This window comes from Papio anubis, chromosome 2 (assembly GCF_008728515.1).
Source record: "Papio anubis isolate 15944 chromosome 2, Panubis1.0, whole genome shotgun sequence".
NCBI lineage: Eukaryota > Metazoa > Chordata > Mammalia > Primates > Cercopithecidae > Papio > Papio anubis.
Window position 1 is genome coordinate 61,264,488 of NC_044977.1, and position 25,460 is coordinate 61,289,947.

Genomic DNA, 25,460 nt, shown 5'->3' on the forward strand with positions numbered 1-25,460 from the left:
GTGAAGTTGCTGACTGAAGGTGATGAAAAGACCCCTGCACTGAGGTCAAAAGACTGAGATGCAGTCCTAGCTGTGTAGAGTTGGGCGAGTCATTTCCTTGTGCTGGGCTTACATTCCATCTGAAAAATTAGAGATTGTTTTGTGATGGTTTCCTGGCATTTACACAATATGATTCTATTCATGTGGAATGCTTCTGAGACACATAAGGTAAAAGAATATGGATTTGTTGGGGGAAATAGTGTAATAAACTTAATTCAAAATGAATAAGTGGCAATGTAAGATGATTTTGGATGATATGCAGATAAACATTTTAAATTTTAAGTCACTCATCTCTTTTAATATGTATTAGAAAAGATTTGATTAGCACTAATTAAACTTGTGATTACATTATGTTGTTTGTTATTATGGCTAATTAATTTAAGGCAAAAAGGAAATTGATTTAAAAGCGTGATATAGTAGATAATTTGGCTGCCATTTGTCCCTGGCTATTGGGGAGTAATCTCTTAATCTTTGGAATTGCCAAGCGATAGAAGAGTCTTTGTTATTCATAGAGGGCTCTTCCTGAGTTTATGTCAACAAAGTCAGTCATGCTGGACCTTAGGTAGTTTCAGGATGGGAACTGGCCATACTGGAATGACCACCAATACAACTTAAGGGTTGGGACTTTGAGCCAGGTTATACCAACTGTCCTCTGGGGAGTTTGTGGATTGAGTGCAGCCACATGGCCAATCAATCAGTAATAACTGCGTAATGAAACCATAATAAAAAACTCTGGACACTGAGCATGGTTGAGCTTCCTTCTTGGTCATGCACATTAACGTGCTGGGAGGGTGATGCATCCTGAGGACATGGAAATTTTGTATTTGGGACCCTCCTCGATCTCACCCTATGTGTCTCTGCACTTGGCTGGTCCTGTGTTTTCATAAGAAAACTAGAATCATAGTTTCATAAGAAAACTAGAATCATAAATATAGCTTTCCTGGAGTTCTATGAGTCATTCTAGCAAATTATCAAACCTGAGGAGGTAATGAGAACCCCTGAATTTGTAGCCAGTTGGGCAGAAGCACTGGTGACCTTGGAGCCCTGGAGATTGTGTCTGAAGTGAGGGCAGTCTTGTGGAGGAGTATGCCCTTAAGCTTTGAAATTTGATCATCCCTAGGGAGCAAATGTCAGAATTGCATTGCTCAAAGGCAATATCAAGTGAATAGGAGTATTAATTACTTAATAATAAAATGGTGCACAGAAATATGGTCAAAATCCTATACATAGTTTAAAAATGACCAAAGATTGAGAAACATTTATATAATGTTCTCTGTAGTGAGATTGACTGCAGTAAGCCTATTATGTATATTTGGTAATTTACTCCCTGCAAGCACCATGTGAGGTAGGTAACTACTAATATCTCCATTTTACTGATTTAAAAAACTGGGGCTTTGAGCAGTTAAATAACTTCCCCAAGGTCATGTCATAATTAACTGGCAGGATTGGGATATAAACTCAGGTAGTCTAGCTCTAGAATTCCTTGTCCGTAGACATGTTCATTTCCACACTATTGAAGTACCTGCCTCATAGAATCACTGTGAAGATGGAATGAAATACTGCATACAAAGTTCATTGAAAAGCTTCCAGCACATAGTAATCACTCAGCAAATGTTAGCTTTTATTATTCTTATTCTATATCAAGTAATGTCAGTTCTTAAATTAGGAGACACTGAATTTGGTTATACACTATAACACTGTCTAGTATCAATTGATAGGCATATACATTTTCTGTTTTTTATGAAAACAGAGGGATTTTATGTTTGTAAGTTAGAGAAGGTATAGGACTTACATCGCAGATCTTTCTAGCATGAAGCAATTTCGTCTCCAGTCAAGAAACATTAAGTCTAAAAGTAAAGTCAGTATGATAAAGAACCTGGTTTTTGCAACCTTTTCTTGATATTATGTAATTCTAGTTCACATAGTCGAAGACAATGGGAGGAGAAATTTTAGCAAACAAAGCAAAATTTGGATTTCAAGATTTATTTAAGTGACTACAATGGCTTAGTTAGTTAGAATGCTCTGGACTGGTAATTCATCTTTATTTGTCAGCTCCCAAGAGTCAAGTTGTATGAAGGGCAAAAAGTGAGCAGGAAGCAAAAATAACTGCCTGTTTTTGACTAATGATCATCCTCAGATTTGGGGTGGATACATTTCTAAAAACTCTCACTGGGAAAAAACTAAGTGCTCCCCTAAAATGTTAAATGTATAAGTTGGCAGGGATTGGGAAGCATATTAATAGTTCATATATTTTCTTTCACATAAATACATAACAACACTAACAATATTAGCTGTGGATATAATATCTAGATATATAGGGGCTATTAACAGTGTGTAGGAAAAATTTTGACCTGAGCCCTTATTCTGGCTGTGATATTTAGTGAGACAGTCCAGTCCCGGGTCCTGTGAGACAAATCACTCTGTGAGTTTCCATGGAGGAAGAAAAAGCTTCATTTTTTTACCCTGCAGGAACAGCAGAGGGAGGGAGATCCTATCTTCTTTGCAAATTCATTAACTTTGTGGTTGAAGGGAGCAGTGTTGGAAACTACTTTTAGCTCAGTAGGAGGAAAACAAACAGATTCATCTCCAGAAACCAAAGGAAAGCGTAAGTGGGTTTTTATTAGTCAGCTGTATTCTAGATGGTCAATTTCCAGTGGAAGAATACACCTTATGCACATTTCTTTTGCTTCCTGTCTAGACCTGATCAGCTGGGCACTTACATGATTCCATTGGGGTAGCTGTAACACTGGACAGTGTATTGGAAATTCTGTTTTCTGCCCTGTTCAGGAAGAAGCTATTCTATTTTGGTTATTAAAATTTTCTATTAAATATTTCTATAAAATATTTCTATAAAATAGTCTATTAAATATTTTGATCATCAGGGTTATCAGAGTTAGCAGAGTAGATGACAGCTGTGGTACTAATTCACTCATACATCTACCCTACAAATATTTATTGAGGACTTTCCATGTACCAGGCACCATTTTATTTTTTTACCTTTTTTTTTTGTTTTGAGACAGATCCTCGCTCTGTTGCCCTGACTGGAAGGCAGTGGCACAATCTCAGCTCACTGCAACCTCTACCTCTTGGGCTCAAGTGATCCTCCCACCTCAGCCTCCCAAGTAGGACTACAGGCATGCACCGCCATGCCTGGCTAATTTTGTGTGTGTTTTTTTTTTTTTGTAGAGACGGGGGTCTCACAATGTTTTCCACACTGGTCTTGAACTCCTGGGCTCAAGAAATCCTCTTGCCAGGTACCATTTTAGATACTGTGAATATAAGATGCTTGTGAATACAACAAAGATCCCTGCTTTCCTGGAATTTACATTCTAGTGGAAGGCAGTACAAAGGTTCACAGATGCGTATAATGATTCCAAATAGTGAAAAGTACTTGAAGAAAGTAAATAGACTGCTGGAACCAATATTATACAGTTCTCAGATAAGATCTTCAGTGTAGAGGGAATGTCAAGTGCAAAGACCCTGAGGTGGAAGAAAGAAGGTAGACTCACTCACAGGACAGAAAATAAGTCTCATGTGAACTAGAGCATTGTGAACAGAAAAAGTAAGGTTGAGAGGTCAAAGTGGCAGGCAGAACCCACATCATGTAGAGTCTTGAAGCCTTGAGGTCAAAAAGTCTGGGGTTTTATTTTATAAGTGATGGGAAGCCATCAGAGGGCTGATACAGAGGAGTGATGTGATATGCTATGTATTTTTAAAGCATTAATCTGGCAGCTAGATGTTCAGTGGGTTGATTACAGCGGGGGGAGGTGGGGTGGAGACGGATGGAAGAGTGGGCCCATTTGTGCTTCCAAAAGTCAGAGAAAAGTAGTAGAAGAAATGCCATTACCTATTAAATGGAGCAAAGAGGGCCTGGAGTCAGATTTGACTGTCACTCACTTGTTGTGTTGTCTTAGGCAAGTCTCTTCCCTCTCTGAAACTCAGTCATCTGAAAGAGAAAAACAGCCTTTAGTCCTAGATTCCCTTCCACGTGCTTCTGTACACTAACATATGATTCAGAGGGTATAGCCCTGTCTAAAGGGAGAAAAATCTCCAAGACTGAAACCACAAACTGTAGCCAAGCCCACGCATGGATGATGGAAGCAGTGGGGTGAAAGGGGATCCCTGAGTGGCAATCGCTTCTCGTGATCTGGTATATTGCTCCTTTATTGACATGAGCTCAGCACACAGGAATTAGCCTTTGTTTGGTGGCTCTTGTCAGTCCTCATTTGTGTGGTTATCTTTCATCTTTGCTGCCTCTTGACATTCCTTGGGCCTAGCATTGTTCCTCACTGCATCATGCCTGAATAGTTTGGGAACCTGTTGCAACAGAAAGCATGTCTGACTTTGTTAACATATGTACCATTTTGGTGAATCTAGGTGTCAGCTTTGACATTTCAGAGTAGGAAAAGATGAAAAGGGAACAATTCAGTACTTGGCATCTCTGCAGTCTGGGATTGTTGCAAATTCAGAGTGAATGGAGAGGCTAAAAATTCCTGCCTAAACTTATGTAGACATCTTCATGGAGACATCACAGCATAGTTTAATAGCAAGGTGGTGCCTTAAGAAACATAATGTCATTGGACCAATTCTGCCTACCCTTGTGCCTGTAAAGAGGAGTTTCATTTCCCTCAAATTGATATTTTCATGGTTTAATTTCTTTTAAATTACCTTTTCAAGGATTATTGTTTAGGTATCCATTTTAGAAGTATCTGTATTATCATGTTACTTTTTAGTGTAATACATAATACATGAGGTATGGAATAACGAGATTAAGTTAGATTTTGAAAATGAAAAAAAATTAAAAGTTGTGTTAGCAAAGAGAGTGGGAATATTTCCAAACCATATACCTGATAAGGGCTAATATTCAGTGTATATAAAGAACCCACATGACTCAATAGCAGAAAAGCAACTTTATTAAAAATATGGGCAGAGAACTTGAATAGATATTTCTCAAAATAAGACATTCTGTATAGACAGTTTTCTAAAGAAGATTAAAAACGATCAACAGGTATGTGAAAAGGTGCTCAGTATCACTAATCATCAGGGAAATGCAAATTAAAACCATGTGGAGATATCACCTCACACCAGCTGGGACAGTTATAAAGGCAAGAGATGACAAGTTTTGATGAGGGTGTGGAGAAAAGGGAACACTTGTACACTGTTGGTGAAACTGAAGATTGATGTAGCCATTGTGGGGAACAGTGGGAAGATTCCTGAAGAAATTAAAAATAGAATTATCATATGACCCAGCAATCCCTCTTCTGGTTATATACCCGAAGAAGGTGATATCACCACCTTGAAGAGGTATCTGCATTCCCATGTTCATTGCAGCATTATTCACAACAGCAAAGATATGGAAACAACCAAAGTGTCTATTGATGGATAAATGGACAAAGAAACTGTGGTATCTACAAAAGGGAAAATTATTCAACCTTAAAAATTGAGATCTTGCCATTTTCCACAACAGGGATGAACCTGGAGGAAAGTAAGCTAAGTGAAATAAGCCAAACACAGAAGGAAAAATGCTGCATGATCTCACTTATGTGTGGAATCTTTAGGGAAAAAAATGTCAAATGCACGGAGATAGAGAATCAATCAAACATGGTTATGGAGGAGGTGGGCAGTGGGAGGCAATGGAGAGATGTAGGTCAAAGTGGCAATATGTAAGATGAACAGGTCTGGAGAGCAAAGGTACAACAGGAGGACTATACTGCAGTTAACAATATTGTATTGTATTCAAGATTTTTCTAAAAGAGTAGAATTTAGGTGTTCTTACAATGCCAAAAAACAGAAAACTATGTGGGATGATGGCTGTTAACTCACTTGACTGTAGTGATGATTTCACTATTTATATACATATCGAAACTTCATGTTGTGTAACTTAAATATATACAATAAAATTTAACAAAAAACAAAGGAATATGTATAAACACACCATACTATTTTCCAAATATTATTTGAATTATCCTGAATGATAGTACCTGATTTTCTCACTACACTAGACATTTGGGTAGTTATCTCTTTACTTGGTATATTAGTTTTTCTTGCTGTGTAACAAATTACCACAATTTAGCAGCTTAAAACAATGCCTATTTATTTATTGATGATGCTGTAAGTGAGAAGTTCATATGAGTTCAGCTGGGTTCTCTGCTTAGGGTATTGCAAGGCTGAAATCTAGGTGTTGGCTGGGCAGAATTCTCATCTGAAGGCTCTGGGGGAAAAATTTGTTCCAAGTTAATTCTTGTTGGAATAATTCAGTTCCTTGTGGCTGTCGGACTGAGGTCCAGTTATTTTTTGCCAGCTGTCAGCTCTCAGTTCCTAAGAGAGCCTGCATTCTTTGCTATGTTGCCCTGTGTCCATCGGCAAGACAGCAATGGTGAACATGTGGAAATCTTCCTCATGCATCAGATCTCTCTGACTTTCTCTTGTGCAGCCAGCCAGAGAAAAGCTCTCAGCTGGGTTCATGTGATTAGGTCAGGCTCACCTGAATAGTCTTCCTATGTTAAAGTCAACCATGTCATAAGATAGAATCTCATCATGGAAGTAAAATCTATCGTATTCAGTCTTGAGGATTGTGCAGGCAGGTATTCCATGGGGTGGGAAATCTTAAGGCCTACCTTAGAATTCTGCCTATCACACTTGATTACTTAACACAAATTTAGTTGAGAATTGTGTTATGTATGACAATTCTCAATTTGGGTTATCCTAGAAGGAGGCATAGATTTTGGTACACATAATTTATTTGGGAGGTGATCCCAGTTAGCACAGTGAGGAAGTGGGAAAAGTGGGTCAAGGAAGAAAGTCAACAAAGGATGACTTAAGGAGCCAGTTACTGATGCAAGCAAGTAGGGCTCAGTCCTTCTTGGGGCCCTCCAAGAAAAGATAATGCATCCCTCAAAACTGCTCACTCCCACCCAACTCCCATTTGTTGAAAATTGCTCTGAGGGCAATCGTCTTTTCATCCTTCAGTTTAGATCAGGGAGTGGATATTATTGTTGCTATTTTGCACATTAGGAGGTTAGGTTTGTCTAAGACTATTCTACTGTGAGGTGGTGGCCTATATTTCACCTTTTGTCCAACTTGCCTATAGGGTATGCAGGCTACTGAGAAAGACAGAGCCAGAAGTCAGTCTCCTGCCTCCTGATGTTGCTCATTGCGTCTTTTCAGTCCATTTTAAAACCACCTTGGGGTAAATAAATGCTGAGATTTTAAATGAATATAATCAGAGTAATAATAATCTGTTAAGGCTGAATGGAGAAGGTCCATGCTAATTCTCAAAGGAAAAATAACAGGCTACCTCACGTCTGTGTACCTCTTCTGCAGACTCCCAGAAACCCACAGTTACTAATAAAATCCCATATATGTGAATGCGGTTTGATTTTCAAAATGCCTTTTTATTCAGGATGCTGTTTGCTCTTCCTATCCATCTCTGAGGTCTATGAGAAAGGTACTATACTGCTGTCATTCTGAGCTTAGGTTTTGGACTCAGACCCACCTAAGTTTAAAACCAGGTTCTGCCACTTTGGGTGATCTTAAATTACTTAAGTTCTGCTTGCCTCAGTGCCTTGTTCAAAGAACTCTTGTGAAGGCCAAATCAGATGGCATGTTCAAAGTGTAGAGCATTATAAAGTACTCAAATATATGGTAGCTGTTTTATCATTCTCATTGACATGTGAGAAAACTAATGTTCAGAGAGAAGTGACTTGCCCAGAGTCATCTGCTAGATGGTGGTAGAATTAGGGTTAGAACCCAGTCTCAGAGTTTCAGGTGAGCTCTGTTCTCCTCTTCATGGAGAGAAGATAAGAATCTTCCTTCCTGTTCTCCAAGATGCAGGACAATATCCAGGCAAATCACCTGTTCTCTTTTAAGAGCCACTTTGGCTGTCACACAAAAGCCAATTCTCCTCTCCAGGTATAGGGCTTTGTGTCAACAGAGTAGAATGGAGGTAGCATCCTCTCCCCTTGGGAAGTTCTTTCTACAGTTCCTCTGGGCACATGGCCCTCAGTGTACTGTTCCAGGAATCAACTAGAAGCAGATAAATGGTTTCCAGTAGGTGGTGGTGGAGGGGCTGTGTCTGACCACTTCCTTGATGGATTTGAAGGTATTTTAAAGTTCATTTCTCTGCATTGTGACCAGCATGGGCATTTGATTTTATGGTGGCAAATCCTGCCAATCAATTTTTATACGAAGAGTTGCTTTTTATGCAAAATTTACTTCTGAGCAAATATCTATAGACATTTTTTTTTTCTTGTCCACCCTAACAGATGAATTGAAATCTGGATTTTCCTGTCACCATTTTTCACTCAGTCTTTCCTTCACTACTCATTCTTTCATTTAATCAATATGTATTGAATGTCTGCCATGCACCAGGCACTATTCTATACCTTGGGAATACAGTGGTCAATAAAATATACAGAGCCTTGCCTTCATGGACTTTATAGGGGAGAGAGAAATTGCAATAGAAAAAAATCAAGTGAATTATGCAATATGTCAAGAAAATAAAATAAGGTACAGGGGATAAAGAAGGCTGGAGGTTTATATGAGGAAGATCAGGAAAAAGGGGTTTGAGAAGGTGATATGTTAACAGAGGACTGGAAGAAATGATGCAGAGAACCACAAGAATATAAAGGTGAAAGGAAGTGATAGTTGGCAGTATATTTGGTGTGTGACTTGAGGAATAGTAGGGAAGCATGGCTAGGAGAGTGAGCAAAATAGAGAATGGTAGTTGATGCGTAAAAAAATAGCCAGGAGCCATGGCTGGTTTGCCATTGTGAGGACTTTAGTTTCAACTCTGAGCACTCCTCAGACCCCTATGTATCTGGCCTTACAGTTTTCTTCAAAGTATTAAACAGCTTAGATGTAATGATGCTTAGATGTAACAAGGCAGTCAATTCAAGCAGGAGGGCGTTTGTGGAAAATATTTTAAGTCCTGGTACTAAGAGTTGCAAGAGAGATCTTTGGGCTATTCCTCTACTACCCTGTGGGACTTTAACAATGGGATCCTGCTAAACTTGTGGTTATTTCTGGTTCTTCAAATCTGGATTTTCTTCATTTTTTATTCTTTCACATGTCTTGATGTTTTGAGCTAAAAATCATCCTTTCAAAAGAAAATTTTAGAAAAAGACATGGAATGAACTGGCAATATCTTAACCCTCTACCATCAATCACTGACTTTGAAATTAGAGTTTGAATAATTAAAATCAATTTTTATGCATTTTGCCTCCCCCATGACAGGATATTTCTGTCAGAAGGCTCCTGTGGGCTCCAGATTAAGTTTGTTAATGGGATCTGGCCCATCTATAGCCAAAGCATTTTCATCAAAAAGCCAATAAAGCTCCAATTGCACAGGCTAGTCTTTTAAAAATTCTCCATGGTGATTTTATTGAGCCACATTACAAGAAGCAAAATTGCATTATTAAAATGACCACTTGATTATTTTTTCGGTTTTTTAATTCTTCTTACTGTTATGGAAAAAAATCTCATTTTAGGTCTCCTTAGGATTTGTTTCTTCTAAGAATTTACTCTAAAATAGAGGCTAGTGGGAAAATTGTAAGCCTTTGTGCAAGCAATAATGGACCATTTTACTGTGCTAACCAATGTGTACATATTAAATGTGTGTGTTTGAAAGAGAAATACATTGGGACAGTAGTATTAGTGTCATAAACTGCATCAGGATTACCTCCAGGGCTTGTAAAACACATTATTGTACCCCATGCCCAGACTTTCTGAATTGGTATATCTAGGTGGGACCTGAGAATTCACATTTCTCGTGAGTTTCTAGATGATGATGATGATGATGATGATGATGATGATGATGATGATGCTGATGCTGGCCCCGTGACTCACATTAGAAACCGCTACATTAGGACTATGTTCTGCAACAATGCATTAGATTCTGGATTTTATTCCACCTGGTTAGTGTTTGTCCCCATCCGAGTGAGTCTAGATAGAGACTTCACTACTCTGCTTGAATGCATACTCAGCTGTAGCAAGTGTCTAAGACATGATAAAAAAAACAAACAAACACAGAAAGGCTTCAGAATTGATTTGAATAAGGCTGAAGTCTTTGAAAACCAAAACATGGTTAATTTTGGAGTATTTCCCAATAAGTTTGGGATCTATGAGCTAATTATTTCAAAACCCATTCTCCATATCAAATTGTTTACTTTTTGCGTTGGGCACCCTCTGGATACACCACGTTTTCACTCATGCTGTCTTCCCACCTATTATAAAATGCCTCCTACCCTGCTCTCTGTTCAAACAAGTCCTAGGTCAAATCCCAACTCCTTTATGAAACCTTTGGTAAAGTAATTTATGAAGGTCTATAAACCTTCTTCTAGATCCAATTGCCTTTATTATCCAGACAATTCATTTGGAATGACTCAGTGAATTGTTTTTGCCCCCAATTACTAGATAAACCTTGTATGGCTATGTAAGTTCTTACAGGAATATGTTTGACCTTGTCAAATAGACTGTAAGCTTTCTTCGAGCAGAGATTAAGACTACCATGCAGTTGGTGTTTAATATGTACTTATTTGAAATTGAAGGCACAATTTCTTTAAAACTAAGTATCTACTATCTCAAATATATACGAAACAATTAATGTGTACTGAGCACTGATTATATCCCAGGAGCTTGACCCACCTCATTGGTACCCTGTAATAACTGTATGGGGTTGAAAACATTGTTATCCTTATACCGATGAGAAAACAATGGCTTAAAGAGGTGAATGACTTGCCCAAGGCCACACATCCAAGAAAGGGAGAGTTGGGATTGAATCCTAATCAGACCTCAGAGCCTGTATCTTACCCTTTGCAGTATTATTGAGCCATAATCTTTTTTTTTTTTTTTCTCTCTCATTCTCAGCAGCCCATACCCTCAGTTAGCTGGGCTACACAGTATGAAGCTAGCTTTTCTTCTCTGCCCCAAACTCACTTGAAACCACAGAAACCACATGAAAAATGGAGTCTGGCCACCTCTCATCTATGGATCTCAGACTTCTTCTGTAATGATTCACCATCAAGGGCTGTGGAAGCCACAGCAGCAATAAAGGACTCTTGTATTGATCCACTTTGAAATTATAGAGGAAAACAAATTACCCTGAGGTTCTTTATTGGCATCGAGTGTTAGGTCCAGACAGATTCCAGAAAAATTTAGCTTTTAAGGTTTAATTCAAAAGTCCCTTGCAAACTATGGATACAGGAAAATGAATCATTTCATATTAGGGGATGGGGCGATAATGATGATAAATGCCTTTTTGAAAGCTTTGTGTTCCAAGCATAAGCCCTTCTCTACTAGTTCTTCAGAGCTGATTATAAGTTTAAAAAGTCCCATTTAGGTCAAGAGCTGGGAATTCCTAGTTTCTCTTTGGCGGAAATAATTGGTCTGATAATATCCAAATAATATTTATTAATTAAATAATACTCATTTTATGAGATTGTATTTTTACATGTTAATTGGATGCTGAATAATCAGTTTTACTATCTTCATTATGTAAGTAATGCATAAATCCAGTTTTGTTTAAGAGTTTCAGATAATATGTACTATGCAGGAGAAAAATAGAAAGTCTTTCTTCGACATCCTTCTCCCACCTGCCTCAGCTACCCTGTTCCAGGTGTAGCCACAGCCGGTAGATGAGTATGCATCCTTAATTCTCCTTGCTGCACACACACAAGTGCATATATGAATGTATATAAACAAATAACTTTTTCCATAAATGAGATCACATTGTAAGTTTTTTCCTGTGACCTTTTTTCTACTTGACATGTTGAGGAAGTCTTTTCATTTTAATTTGATACAATGCCTCTACTTCATTCTTTGTAAGGGCTATTTACCATATTTGAATTAACATGGCAAATAAATGTCTAAATGTCAAAAATGTACCTGAGATTTTGTTTTTACTCAGGTGTAGTGAGGCCATAGATCAGGAGACGGACTGCCATTGAAAAGAGAGTGTGTTACTCACAGTTCCCAAGAGGAAGGGGCACGCCACACCATGCCACACTATTACTGGTGGCAAATCCATGCAGGTCTGCAGTAGGTCTTTCTTACTGTACAGGTCTGCAGTAGGCCTTGCCTCCTAGGAAGAAACAATTTGACTGAAAGGCATAAGGGAGAAGGAGAGACCGAGGCAAGTTTTAGAGCAGGAGTGAGACTTTATTAAAAAGCTTTAGAGCAGGAATGCAAAGAAAGTAAAGTACATTTAGAAGAGGGCCAAACTGGTGACTTGAGAGATCATGTGTGCGGTTTGACCTTTTGACTTAGGGTTTGACTTGGCATACTCCCAAGGTCTTGTGTTCCTTCTCCCCTGATTCTTCCCTGGGGGTGGGCTGTCCGCATGCACAGTGCCCTGCTAGCACTTGGAAGGGGAGCCTGCTCAGTGTGTTTACTGGAGTTGTACGCATGCTGACTGGAGGCGTTCTTCCCTTACCAGCCGAATGTCCTAGGAGGTCATATACCAGTTAAACTCCACCATTTTGCCTCTTAGTGTGCATGTGTGAGCCCATTCACCCAGATTCTGAGATCTTATCTGGAAGCTACTGATCACCAGTTTCAGGTTTTTCCTATCTATTGGGAGACTGCCTTTCTCTAGTGCCAGCTGTGACCAAGTATTATTTTAGAGCAAGAGTTAATGACCGCCTGACCATCACGTGATGGTCACCTCACATTCCTCGTTGTCGCAGGGGCTCTCTTGCCCTGTTTACGTCCGACTAGCTACCTACAGTAACACCACCACACAGGGCCAATGGGGGAGTTACCAGGGTCAGTCAGGAGGCAGTGGGAGTGGGGAAAAACATAGGCAAGATAGTTTTCATGTTAAGGAAAGGGTGAGGTGAAGTAGGCAAGCTAAGCAAGCTTAGGATTGAATCGTTTGAATAATTTTGGTGGGCTCTGGACTGTAGGGGTGGCCCCTAGTTTTCCAGTATCTGGTCCTCAAATGATTTAGAGCAGGGGTAATGTTGGCTTGGTGTGTGAAAATTAGATAAAGGAGGTGGTTGCAGTTATGGCTGGTTTGCATATGAAAGGCGTGCTCTCAGGGAAGTTGTCTGTTACTTCTAGGAATTAGCTTAGTATGGGAGGGGCGGCCCCTCCCCGTAGTCACAAAGCCCCAAGTTGTCAAAGCATCATAAAATATGGAAAAATACAAAACATGGTCAATACAAACATTTTTCCATTTGCCAGACATTTTGCTGTTTCCAGTGTGTTTTGATTCTGACCACCTAATACTGTGAAGATCAAGCCAGACAATGTTTGTGAAAAGACTCTACCAGTGGAAAAGTGATATACACCTGTATGAGATGTTAGCATCATCTAGAGTCTATAGTTGAATATGCTATAGCTATAATGTTTCCTATATTATCATATTTTATATGTTTGTCTATGTAGTTATTAAGAAGGGGATAAGAGTTTATATCTGGGTTAGCTCTAGGTAGAGTGTAAGGAAAAATACCTTACATTAATTTTATCTCCACAATGATGCTATTGGCTAGCTCTTATACCCACTTTACAGAAAAACAAATGAAGGCTTTGAAAAGTTAAGTAATTTGCCAAGGTCTCTCGTTCCTAGGACAAAACACCGATATGGTTTTTAACTTGGGTTTTTCTGGCCTTCAAGTTCTTTCTATGTATTTCTGACCCTTCCTAGTTTCAACACCCTCCCCTCCTCTTTCTCCACATCTAGGAGCTAACTGTCCCACATCAATGAGTCTGTAAGTCAACCCTGCTTTCAGCCTCTGGGCTCGGTAGCTAAAAGAACACCTAATACCCGTCCTGCTGACAAGAGCCCCCCCAGGACAGAGGTCCTTATTAGATTCTACAAGGTCCCTCCCCAGGGCTGGAGTCACCATGAAGCCCAGTCTGTTCCTGGGATCTCATGGCTTGCCCGGAGACTCCCCATGTGTGGACTGCCTCCTGGATTCCTTTCCAAGATTCTGGCCAAGTTTCCACCCCCACTCAGAATCCCAGGTGCCTGCTGCTTGCTTGTTCCATGACTCATTTTTTTGCTCTGCCCTTTGAATACTCTGCGTTGCCTGCCAGGCTGGGTTTTTCCCTCAGCATCTGCAGTTGCTCGGTCCCCTGGTGTCATTCTCATTCCAGGCTGATTAGGCTGTGCCTGGCTGTGTCTCTAGTGGTAATACTTTTAATGAGCTCTCTGGTCCTCTGCATTTCCCTCTCCCGCGGTGGTCCACTACCTCAGAGGTCAGGTGGGCAGCCTGGCTCCCCATTCTCCCCTTTGAAGACATCGCTTACCTGTGTCCTACTGCCTCAGAGGTGCTTTTGTCTTCAGTGATCTTGAGAAAAACAATTACGATAATGATAGCCACCATCTATTGATCACCTACTATGATGTAGTCAATAGAGGAGGAGGCACTTTCCTTTTATATCTCATTTGATCTCACAAGTTTTTCAGGTGTCTATTATTAGTCTCATTTCTACTAGAAAGGGACTGTGCCTCAGAGAGGCCACCCAGCCTGTGCAAGGTCACACTGACTAGCTAGACTTCCCTTTCATCGCCAGGGGAAGAAAAGTTACCACTCAGTTCTAGCTGACTCTGAAGACCTTATTCTTCCCACGACTCTATGCCTCCTTAAATAGATGCTCTAACTTCTGCTCATGATGGGCTGATACGTTCACACATAAGCATCTGAATGGTACTCAAGCTGGAGGATAAAAACTAGGACAGTCACAATTCGCATCAGGGGAGCTTGCCAGGATCTATACTGTCAGGGAAGCAGACTTGTGCACCTCTCAAATTATCATTTTACTCTTCACTGAGAAGACTAGTTTTGGGTATCCTGTGTATTGAGCCCCCATCTGGGCTCTAAGGGCTGTTAAAAGATGTTGCACAAGTAGAACAAATGAGGGTCTTCAGCAGCACAGGAGAAAGAAGAAGAAGCAGAGTGAAGGTATAAAGGCACTGAGCTGGGCGCCACAGGACTTGAACCCTATTCTTGTCTCTGCTTCTAACTGATGTTTAGAAAGTGGGGACTGGCCAGCGAAGACACCTCTTGTTGCAAATCCTGTTCACTGAGTGTCAGTGCCTGGAGCATAGTACTAGAAAGATGCCCAGGCCACATATGGGCCCAGTGGTGAATCTGTGGATATGGGCAGTGTGAGAATGCTACAAGGGCCAGGGATGGAAAGATTCTAGGTAGCTGAAAGAATTCCAACTGTACCATTCAAGCTCCAACATTTGGAAACTGTGGTTCTTCCCTTCATCTTCTTGGACACTCTCATGGGGGATTCTAGGAGCCATCACAATCGAGAAATGGTGTGATTTTCTTCTATACCGACCTCTCCCAGGACTCTGAGAAAATGTCATACAATTTAGCTGGTTAGCTGTGCCGAATTCTGCTAAGTGGTCCCCTAAGAGGAGCACTGTGGACTAGCACCTGAAGACCTAAAAGGTTTAAAGTCCTTAAATTCTTGAGGATACAATCCATGTTCCAATATCCTTTGCCTTCAACCATTGCCAGCACCATACCAAGCACATACTACACAGGCCAGATACAAAATCCTTTCTTTCATGGGAGAGACCAAAGCCCTGGAAATGCTGAGGGTTTTTCCCCTCCCTGTTGCCAATATTGTTAGCTAGAAGTTGAAGACCATTCCATAGCCCACGATTTTGTTGCTTAGTCTTCCCTCTAGCCTTTTGATGTTCTTTTCCTAGCACACATTTGCCCTTTGGCCCTTGTTTGTATCTGTCAATGACTTTTCCCATCATAAAGCAGGTTCTTTCTGCAAGGGGATGGGGGGCCCTTTGCCCTCTATAACCCCTGTGTAGTAAAACACAGGGGAGTTGCTTTGCTCTGACTGGCTCTGCCAACCCATGGACCCCTCCATAATAATTCAGCGCAGCAGGAGCCAGATTGGGAAGCCAGCCTGCAAGTTATTAGCATAAAGCCCTTACCGCTCTTTCCATCTAAATCTATTCCTAATTTTCAGACCCTTGGCACTTTTTATTCCAGCCCCTTCCAGCCCCTTCCTCTGGGTTTTGTATCTGTGAGTTTGCATTCCAGGCAAATGCTTCATTTATGTTAAAACAAACAAACAAACAAACAAAAAAACCCACACAGACAGCACAGGTTAGCACTACCATCCCTTCTTCATGACACAGGGATGGCAGTTCTGTATTGGGCTTCTCTCTTTGGCTTTGTCCAAGACTCCTTCTCTCATTGCTGCCACCAATGGTCATCTGTACTTTCCTTAATGAATTAGGGCTCTTGGGACCTCAAGACAGATGAAATTACAATGCTGCATATTTAGCAGCAGCACTAGTAAGAGTTGTGGTGTCAGGAGCTTCCCAATAATAGTTCTTTGTTGGACCCATCCTAAATAACCTGGGAGGACCTGCAGGTGATAAATAGGTCCAGGCTTTTGGGATGGTAGTGCACTTAAGATGCTCCTGATCCTTAGCTCAGGACAAGGTGCAGACACTGTAACACTTTATGGCCTTAAGCTCTTTGCAAAACTCCTTGCATTTCTATGTTGAGCTTTTTAGTTGCCTGTCATTTTTCTCCTCCTTATCCTAATTTTTATCATCAGAATTTGATTTCTCAAAGGCTTTTCTTATGCCTGTGAGTTATTGGAAACCTTCTCCACTGTGTCATTTCTATATCTGTCCTTATGTTCTCTGTGGGACCCACTTTACAGTGTCTTCTACTCATTTTTTTCCTCTGCCCTCTGCATCCTCACCAACTTAAAAACTGTCCACTCTGTCTTCTGTCCACTAGTCAGGGTGGGGGTTGACCTGGAAAAAAGCCTGCAGTGGAATCAGTAGCTGTGTCCCCTGTCCTCTTTGGCAGGTCATTTCATTTCTCTAACTTGTTTCCTCATTTGTAAAATAAGAGGATTGAACTAGATAATCTCTGCTTTTCTGTCCCATGCTATAGTTTTGTGATTCTAATTGATTCATAAGTAATAATATCTGAAATTTATGGAATGCTTAATGAATGCTAATCATGGGGCTACATACCTTTTTATTATGGAAACGAAACATATACAAACTACATAACATCTTCTAGGATTATGATAATAATAATGGCCACAGTAGCAGACATTTCTTGGCTGCTTCCCGTGTGTCAGACACAATGCTAAACCCTGTGTATTTAAATACAATAATTATTTGTGGGCTTTATTATTGCACTCATTTTACAGATAAAGAAATGGAAACTCAGAGAGGTTGAAATAGTTCATTCAAGGTCACCCAGCCTGCAAATGAGGGTGTGGGAATTTGAATTGCAGGTAATTTTACTTCAGAAGCTGAGATCTTCTCTTAGTTACATTTAACTTCCAGTAGATATTCCCATAATGAGTGGCAATGTTGGCCTTTGATTACTATGACTAAATATATTTCAGGAACATGTATCAGGAGGACCTTGCTGCAGGGAAGACCCTGCTGCATGTTTCTAGACTATATTAATATTAATAATTCTGCAAGGTAAGTCTAAGGCACAGTGAGGAAATTCAGTTCTGAGCAAAGAAAAAGCAGACCTAGGTAGAGGCCTCCCAGAAGCTTATGAAGACAAGGAGGCAATAATTGAAATTAAGAAGATTATAGGCCCTGTGGGTGCTGATGACCCTGAGCCACCCAGCAGGGAGCCGGGAGGGCTGACATTTCAACGGTCCATGAAATCATAAGACAATTAATGAATTTACTCAGTCCTTCGCCTTGGGAGGAGGTAATGTGGTCCAAAGTCAGTTTACTCTGAGATTGAATGTAATTAGAACACCTCAGAATCAAATTTTTGATTAAAAATTATCAAAATAAAATATTCCTGAGTCAGGCGTGGAAATGGGAGAGACAGTTACTTAAGTCAACTCAGTCAACTTTTGAGCACCGCCCCGTCCCAGGTTGTTTAGGAGCTCATGCTGTCAGGCTGAGTAATTTGGATTGAATCCCTTCACTCACTGACTATATTTATCAAAATCTTAATGTGTCGCATCTGTTACCTTGATATTTCCAACTCAGAAGATGTACACAAGAAGTGAATCACTGTAGGAGTTTTGTAGTGGAGACTAAGAAAAAATAGACAAGATGCTTTCGAATTTAAGATGCATGAATTTCACAGAAAACAGTAGATTAAAAATGCAACTTAATTCCATGAGGGAACCTTCACAAGCTACTTCTCCAGCTATAGACAGCACATCTGCTAATGGCCTGGGCATCTCCCCATCTTCTGCCACAAACAAAACCCCTTTAATATAGATTAGGTCCCAGTGTCTTGTTGTTTGAAGAACATTCTAAAAGCAGTACTTCGCCTGAGCACATTCCTCCCTGAATGCATTCCTCAGTTACTTGGTCTAACACTTTTTCACCAAAGGTATCAACAGTGGAGATACTGAGTTATTATATATTCAACTTTGCAGTTTGAAATTTAGCTCATCCTTTTGGTTTCTGCTGTGATTTCACCTCTGCAAGAGATGAACTCCTGACCACCCTCTTTAATGTGGACCTCTCCTCCAATCTATTCCTGCTTTGTTGCTGCATTTTATTTCCTTTTTGACTGTTGGAATTTTTTTTTTTTTTTTTTTTTTTTTACTTATTTGATCACTTGGGTATTTTTCTGTCACACCCTGTGAACTGTAAACTCTCAGAGGGCAGCACCTTCATCTGCCTCTTCAGCTACTGTTTTCCTGGAACCTAGCACAGTGCCTGAAACAGTAAGTAAATATTTGTTGAATCAATGAATTAGTGGAGATGCATTCAATCATAAGTCACAAGTTTACTGTGCTAAGTGTTAAGGACACCAAGTTTCTGAAACACATTCCTTGTTCACAAGAGCCTAATAGTCTACCTGGGCAATGACACACAACCTAAGATACACTGTGTTGATTTGTATGAGTATTTAAGTGCTCCGTCAATGTTACATTGAATAAATACTCCAATCATTGATTCATTCAGCCAACATCTGCTGACACCTACAATGTGCCAGGCATTTTGTTTGATGCTATTATGCAAAGATGAATAAGCCCTAGTTTCTGCCTTTGGAGAGGTGAGAGTCTAGGGGGAGAGAGTGGCATGTAATGAAATGATTTCTCTGGCAGCATTTGTTTAGTCTGTTCAACATATAAAAATTGAGAGTCAGCTATGTGCTTGGTGGAAGATGCATTTGAGAGGATCTAATAGGGACAAGGAAACCACCAAGTGAGTACTGCAATTACCCACACCAGACATAATGAACTGAATGAAGGTGGCTGTAATAAGGAAAGACAGGAGAGGAAGGAGACATAAATATGAAGGAAGCAAAATTAATCTGAGTTGATTAGATTTGGAGATGGAGGAGGAGAGACTAGGTTAAGTTACCTAAGGGACATCTTCATGGAAGAGAAAGGATGTAAATTATTCCTTGAAGGCTGGATTGGATTTAAACCATGGTAAGCATTCTAGGTTTGTGGCCTGGCATGCTTCTGTCATGTTTAGATATAGTGAGTAGTTTGTTTAACTGTAATGAAGAGCTCATTTGGGGTACTGATGAGAGATAATAGTAGAGATGGTAGGGTGGTATATTTATGACCTTGGACTTGGGATCAGGCTACTAGGGTACAAGTCTCAGCATCACCACTATCTCATGATGTTGGGAAAATCATTATAACTCTCTAAACTTGAGTATCTTCTTCAGTAAAATAGAAATAATAATAGCATATATCTCATAGGGAAGGCTGGATACATATCACTATAGGGTCATGACCAGCATCTCTTCTAATTTTGGGGCAATGCTAAGGAACTGTTGAATGGTTTAGCAATGAACCTGGCACTGGTAGGCAGGATTTGGGTGGCAGAGTTCAGGGGCAGGGAGACCGTGATTTGCTGATGACTGGATATGGACATGGAAAGAAAAAGGCAGCCAAAAGGGATGAATCCTTTATAATATAGGTAGCCACTGGATATGTGAAGTGAGGTCAACAATGCCCTCAGAATTTCCAGCTGGTGATGAAGTTTTGCATTGGTTATCAGGAAGACTGGACATTAATGCAATAACCACAGAAGGGCAAGTGAAGTCAGAAATCTATACTGGGATCCCTCGGAAAATTTTAAATCATCACCTAGAAGAAGAAGGTATTAGAGTTGATGTTGAGTGGATTTCATTGGATTTCTGTTCTTTCTCATTCTTGTGCTTTCGTCTTCTGATATCCCTCCCTTGCTTTACTTAAAAATATATATTATTGTGGGAGGGTAAAATACACACAGCATAAAATTCACCATTTTAATCATCTTAAAGTATGCAGTTCAGTGGCATCTAGAACATTCATAAGGTTGGGCTATCATTTTTACTATCTAGTTTCAGAATATTTTCAATTTCCCAAAAGAAAACCCTGTACCCATTAAACAAGCACTCCTCCATTCCCCCTTCCCCTAGCCTCTGGCAACCATTAATCTGCTTTCTGTTTCTATGGATTTGCCATTCTAGATATTTCATATAAATGGAATCATATATTTACATGATACATTTATGACTGACTTCTTTTACTTAGCATAATGTTTTGAAGGTTTATCCATGTTGTAGCATGTATCAGCACTTCATTCCTTTTTACAGATGAATAATATACAAATGAATGGATAAACACAATGGATTATGGATTATAATCCATTTTATGGATATACCACATTGTGTTTATTCATTCATTTGTTAGTGGACAACAGTTGGGTTATTTCCATCTTTTGGCTATTGTGAATAATGGTGCTATGATATTTGTGTACAAGTATTTGTTCAAATACCTGTTTCCAATTCTTTTGGGAGCTGAATTACTGGGTAATTTGGTAATTTGTGTTTAACTTATCGAGCAACTGACAAGCTGTTTTCTACAGTGGCTGCACCATTTTGTATTCCCATCACCTTGTTCTACATTTAGTGGATGAAGTGTTCAAAAAGATGATCATAGTCCATGTAACCAAGTCTGATTGCAGTGGTGGCTCATGTCAATAGTCTGTCATTCTCCCTCAACCCCTTAAAGACACTGAGTGGAGAAATAAGAGAACGGAAATAATAACAAAAGAAAAACCCTCTCAAATCAAGAGCTATTTAAATTTAGAAAAAAAAAATTTTAAATGGTACCAAATTATATACAAAGAATAGACTATTAACAATACATAAAAATAATTGTGTCTGTTCTTGGTTAGTGGCATTATAGACAATTTTTTTTCTTATACCTTCTTCCAAATTCTTTAAAGCGAACATGTTACACTTTATAACAGAAACTCCATAGATATTGTAGAACAGCAGTCCCCAGATGTTTAGGCACCAGGGACCGGTTTCGTGAAAGACAATTTTTCCATAGACCCGGGGAGGAGGTGGTTTCAGGATGCTTCAAGTGCATTATATTTATTGTGCACTTTATTTTTATTATTGTTATATTGAAATATATAATGAAATAATTATACAACTCACCATAATGTAGAATCATTGGGAGCTTTGGGCTTGTTTTCCTCCAGCTAGATGGACTCATCTGGGGGTGATGGGAGACAGTGACAGATCATCAAGCGTTACATTCTCATAAGAAGCGTGGAACCTAGAACCCTCGCATGTGCAGTTCACAATAGGCTTTGCGTTCCTATGAAAATCTAATGCTGCTGCTGTTCTGACAGGAGCCGGAGCTCAGGTGGTAATGTAAGAGATTAGGAGTGGCTGTAAATACAGATGAAGTTTGCTTGTTCACTGCTCACCTCCTGCTGTGTGGCCTGGTTTCTAACAGGCCACGGACCAGTAGTGGTCCATGGTCCAGGGGCTGGGGACCCCTGTTGTAGAAAACATCAATATATATATTTTTTTGTTTTCACTTCTTAAAGCTTACAGTTGTTTTTTTTTTTTTTAAGTGCTACCTTTATTTTCTCTTTGAAGATTAATACATTCAAATTACACCGTTAATGTTATTGTAGAGTCCAATGTGAAATTTGTGCATTTAATATGGATATGGAAATTATAGAATTCCAGTGGCTGATTTTATCCAGCTGGGAATATGGTCCGTTCAAGCTTGGGAGGGGTCACCCATCAAACAGAATTGAACAGAAAAACTAAACATCCATATTTAAAAGAAGACAAGGACCCACTAACACTGCAACTCAGCTCCTATGGGACTTCAGCTTTGGCCTTATCATCCCGTACTTCCCATTAAATAATTTCCTGTATTTCATAGCACCCCAATCCCATGCTGTCTGCCTTTTGACCTCGGCTTCCTGATGCTGCTCAAGTTGTGTGAAGATTCTGTTCATTTTGGGTCTCTAGTGAATTAGGATGTGATTCTATTCAGTTCATGCAAGAAATGCAGATAGAGTGTTTCTGACTTTTTGGGCACTGTGGCAGGCACAGCAGGACTTATATTCATGACATTTAATAAGTGGTAAGGTCTGGGTACCAACCTGGTACTAGAAGGTTGTCACAGAGGGTTTCCAGTGTGCTAGCCATTATTCCCTTTAGTTGCTAGGTCACAAGGATAACTGGAATATTCCAGAAGGTTAGGTAGCAGGGGCATTGAGAAGTCCCAGGGTTACAGAAGCAACAATTTACCTATCAAAACAAATTTATTTCAGTGTCATATCATCCCATATGGCCCAATCAGGCCAACTTGTTGAAAACTTTTGGGTAGCTTGCTGCTGCCTGCCTAGCATTACCTTAACAATTCTTCTCTCCAGAGCCCTCTTAAAATTCTTTCTCTGAGCAACAGGGTCCTACACAGTACACTCTTTGCTCTCTGCTTTCCAGCCACACTGGGGTTCTCTTATGTCCTGAATTTGCCATTTTTCCTCCCTCTAAAGGGCAGTAGTGCCTCTTGTACCTTACATCTGGAATGCTCTTTGTTGACTCCTACTCTTTCTTCAGATCTTAGCTCACTAGTGGCTTCCTCAGGGAAGCCTTCCGAGACCTATCACTGAGACAGGTTTCTTGGGTACATACTTCCTAGAATCTTTTTCCTTGAACCATCTTTCTACATTTTCAGTTTTGCATTCATGAGTGTGAATATTACAGAATTGAAAGGTCGTTATCTGTTTTGCTCACCCCCGCGTCCTCTACCACCTGGCACAGAGCATGCATGGCCTGATGCTGGGAAATGAAAAAAAAAAGAAAGAAAGAAAGAAAAGAAACAAGGATAGAAGGTGAAATGGGGAGTCTGGAAGGATGCTATTCCTTCCCTTGCTGTAATCCATCTTCCTCCTGCATCTGAGCGGGAACGTGGGAAAAACTGGATAGGGGACTTGTCGGGTGGCATTTTGCAGTGTCATTTTATCTTCTGAGCGTAATTGCAAGAAAAGCGAATCCAACTTTAGTTGAAACATTGCAAAACAGTTTCTCTAGCCAAATGATGACTGATTTCTCAAATTGGCAACATTATCGCAAACATGAAAAGGGGCTGCCCAGAACAAAAGCACCTGTGCCTGCCTGTGCTCTGAAGAATTTGGTGAACAGATAAAATGCCAAGATTGGGCAGAGTGTGTAGGGTATGGGAGTGCAAGTGAAGGTGATGTGAAGGTAATCAACAAGACATTCAGACTTGAGGACTACAATTTGTGGCTGATGAGTACGGGCTTGGCCTTCCACAATAATGAGGTTTCCTGGTAATTGTTCAATTTTATACTTGGTTTGGACACACACACACACACACACACACGCACAAATTTATGCCGTGGTGTCTCAAAATCGGCAATGAGAGGCCATAGGAATGTGTTCATGCTTATTTCTTTTTCAGTCTGTTAGCTTAGGATATTAATGTTACTGTGGGAATTGTTACCATGGTTGTTCCATGAGCATTTGCAAATTTGTACAGATATTCCTCGTTGATATTTCTTTAGTCGCTAAGATTAGCATCAGCACAAACAGTTGGAATAGTCAATATTACCCATTTGAGTGGAACAGTTGGGATGATACATGAACGTCTGTGGAGAGTTTTATTTAATGCATTACATTTTCAGTCCTAGAGGATATTTCAGAAAGGCATGGAGTGTCTGGAGAGATATCTAAATGTGAAGAAGACTAAGTGTGAGTCACCTTGATTGGAATATGAATTCTGTTTGGGAGAAGGAGTGTCTTATAGAGAAAGTACCTGTAGATATAACCTTCTTGCTGACTTTGACGACTTTGAGAAAGACTGTGCTGAAATCTATGCTTGGAAATTTGTTCATCAGGACTTGAAAGCAATTGCTTAAGAAAGCCATGTTATACCTCATGCTTCAGTTGGTTCTCAGAAAAAAAAAATTGAGAATGAAAATATACTTAATGAATAGATTAACTGCCTAGCAATTGGGTTACATTGCCTCGCTAACGCAGTGGGGCCCAACTAATCTCTTAGGAGGCAAGTTTCTTAAATACATTGTTAGACCAACTGGAAAATTAACTAGGGTGTTGTCTGGAAAGATCTCATTTTCATCCTAAAACTTGCCAAGTAGAAATGAAAGAGGTGTCCAACAACTCATTTTTCAAAGCGTGTCAGCTGTTGCTGTACTTTTTCATGTAAATTATCTTTCCCAGGGAATGAAGAATTGAAAAGCTTTCTTAGGCATTAAAAACAAAACAGAACAAAACAAAAAGTGCTGAGACATTAAACAAGATAGTGGTTAGCTCAAATGACAACTTCTCTAAATATACTACCTTAATCCTTCTGGCCAAAATAATTCTCTCATTTAGTTTTCTTAACAGTTAGTTTTATCTCTCTCCAACCGAATTCAAACGGATTTAGTTAAAAACAAAAGCAGGGGGTAGAGGTATTGCCACATACAACTGAAAATCTTAGGAGTGATGGTTCAGGCACAGTTGGAGTCAGAGGATCAAAAGATATCAGCATTATTTATTCAGTTTTATGTGCTCAATCTCTCATTGTTTTCCTCTGAATTGATACATTCTCAAGGTTTCCTCTCATTGTTGCACAATAGCTATCAGAAGCTATAGGCTTATGTTTTAGCCTCTCAACAACTTCCTTAGAAAGAGACTTTTCTTTCCTAATAACTCCAACAAAACTCCAAGAATTGAATTCCATCAGCTTGACTTGGATCACATGCCTATTGCTGAACTGATGACTATGGCCAAAACGAATAGAATGCTGTGATTATGGAGATCTGAGCCATAATCTACTCTTGGGATCTGGGAGGTGGTCAACAATCCATGGACCAAAAGCGGAGGAGGTATAGTTCCCTAAGGGAGAGTTAGTGCTCTTTTCAGAAGTAGAAATGGACACTAAACAGATGAGAGAGAGAGCAAGTGTGTGTGTGTGTGTGTGTGTGTGTGAGAGAGAGAGAGAGAGAGACAGAGAGAGAGAGAGAGAGAGAAAAAGAGAGAGAGAGAGAGAGAGAGAGGTGCTGTGATAGGCTGCATTCCTGAGTCCTTCCTGTATCCATTAACTTTGCCATTATACTGCAACTCATCTTATTAGAAGGTGGAAGATATTTCCCCACTCCTTGATTTTGAATTACTCGGTCATATGACTAGATTTGG

The 25,460-nt window shown here is 39.9% G+C and overlaps 2 long non-coding RNA genes across 4 annotated transcripts in view; one reads left to right on the plus strand and one right to left on the minus strand.

The window, feature by feature from the left end:
- Positions 1-32: 32 nt before the first annotated feature.
- LOC108584525 lies at positions 33-22,451 on the minus strand. Of its 3 annotated transcripts, none has more exons than XR_004182123.1 (6): positions 22,397-22,451; positions 21,429-21,486; positions 15,216-15,346; positions 12,005-12,118; positions 3,887-3,985; positions 33-119 (listed from the first exon to the last, which is right to left on the minus strand). It is a non-coding gene; the product is annotated as an uncharacterized LOC108584525 (long non-coding RNA). The 3 variants fall into 3 exon arrangements; XR_004182124.1 differs by lacking the exon at positions 22,397-22,451 and adding an exon at positions 1,832-1,886 and having other exon boundaries at positions 70-119; positions 21,429-21,515; XR_002520331.2 differs by lacking the exon at positions 22,397-22,451 and having other exon boundaries at positions 21,429-21,515.
- Positions 18,595-25,460, plus strand: part of LOC110742542 — a 70,577-nt gene continuing 63,711 nt past the window's right edge. The window contains exon 1 of the long non-coding RNA XR_002520333.2: positions 18,595-20,098. This is a non-coding gene — a long non-coding RNA (uncharacterized LOC110742542). The remainder of the gene's footprint in view (positions 20,099-25,460) is intronic.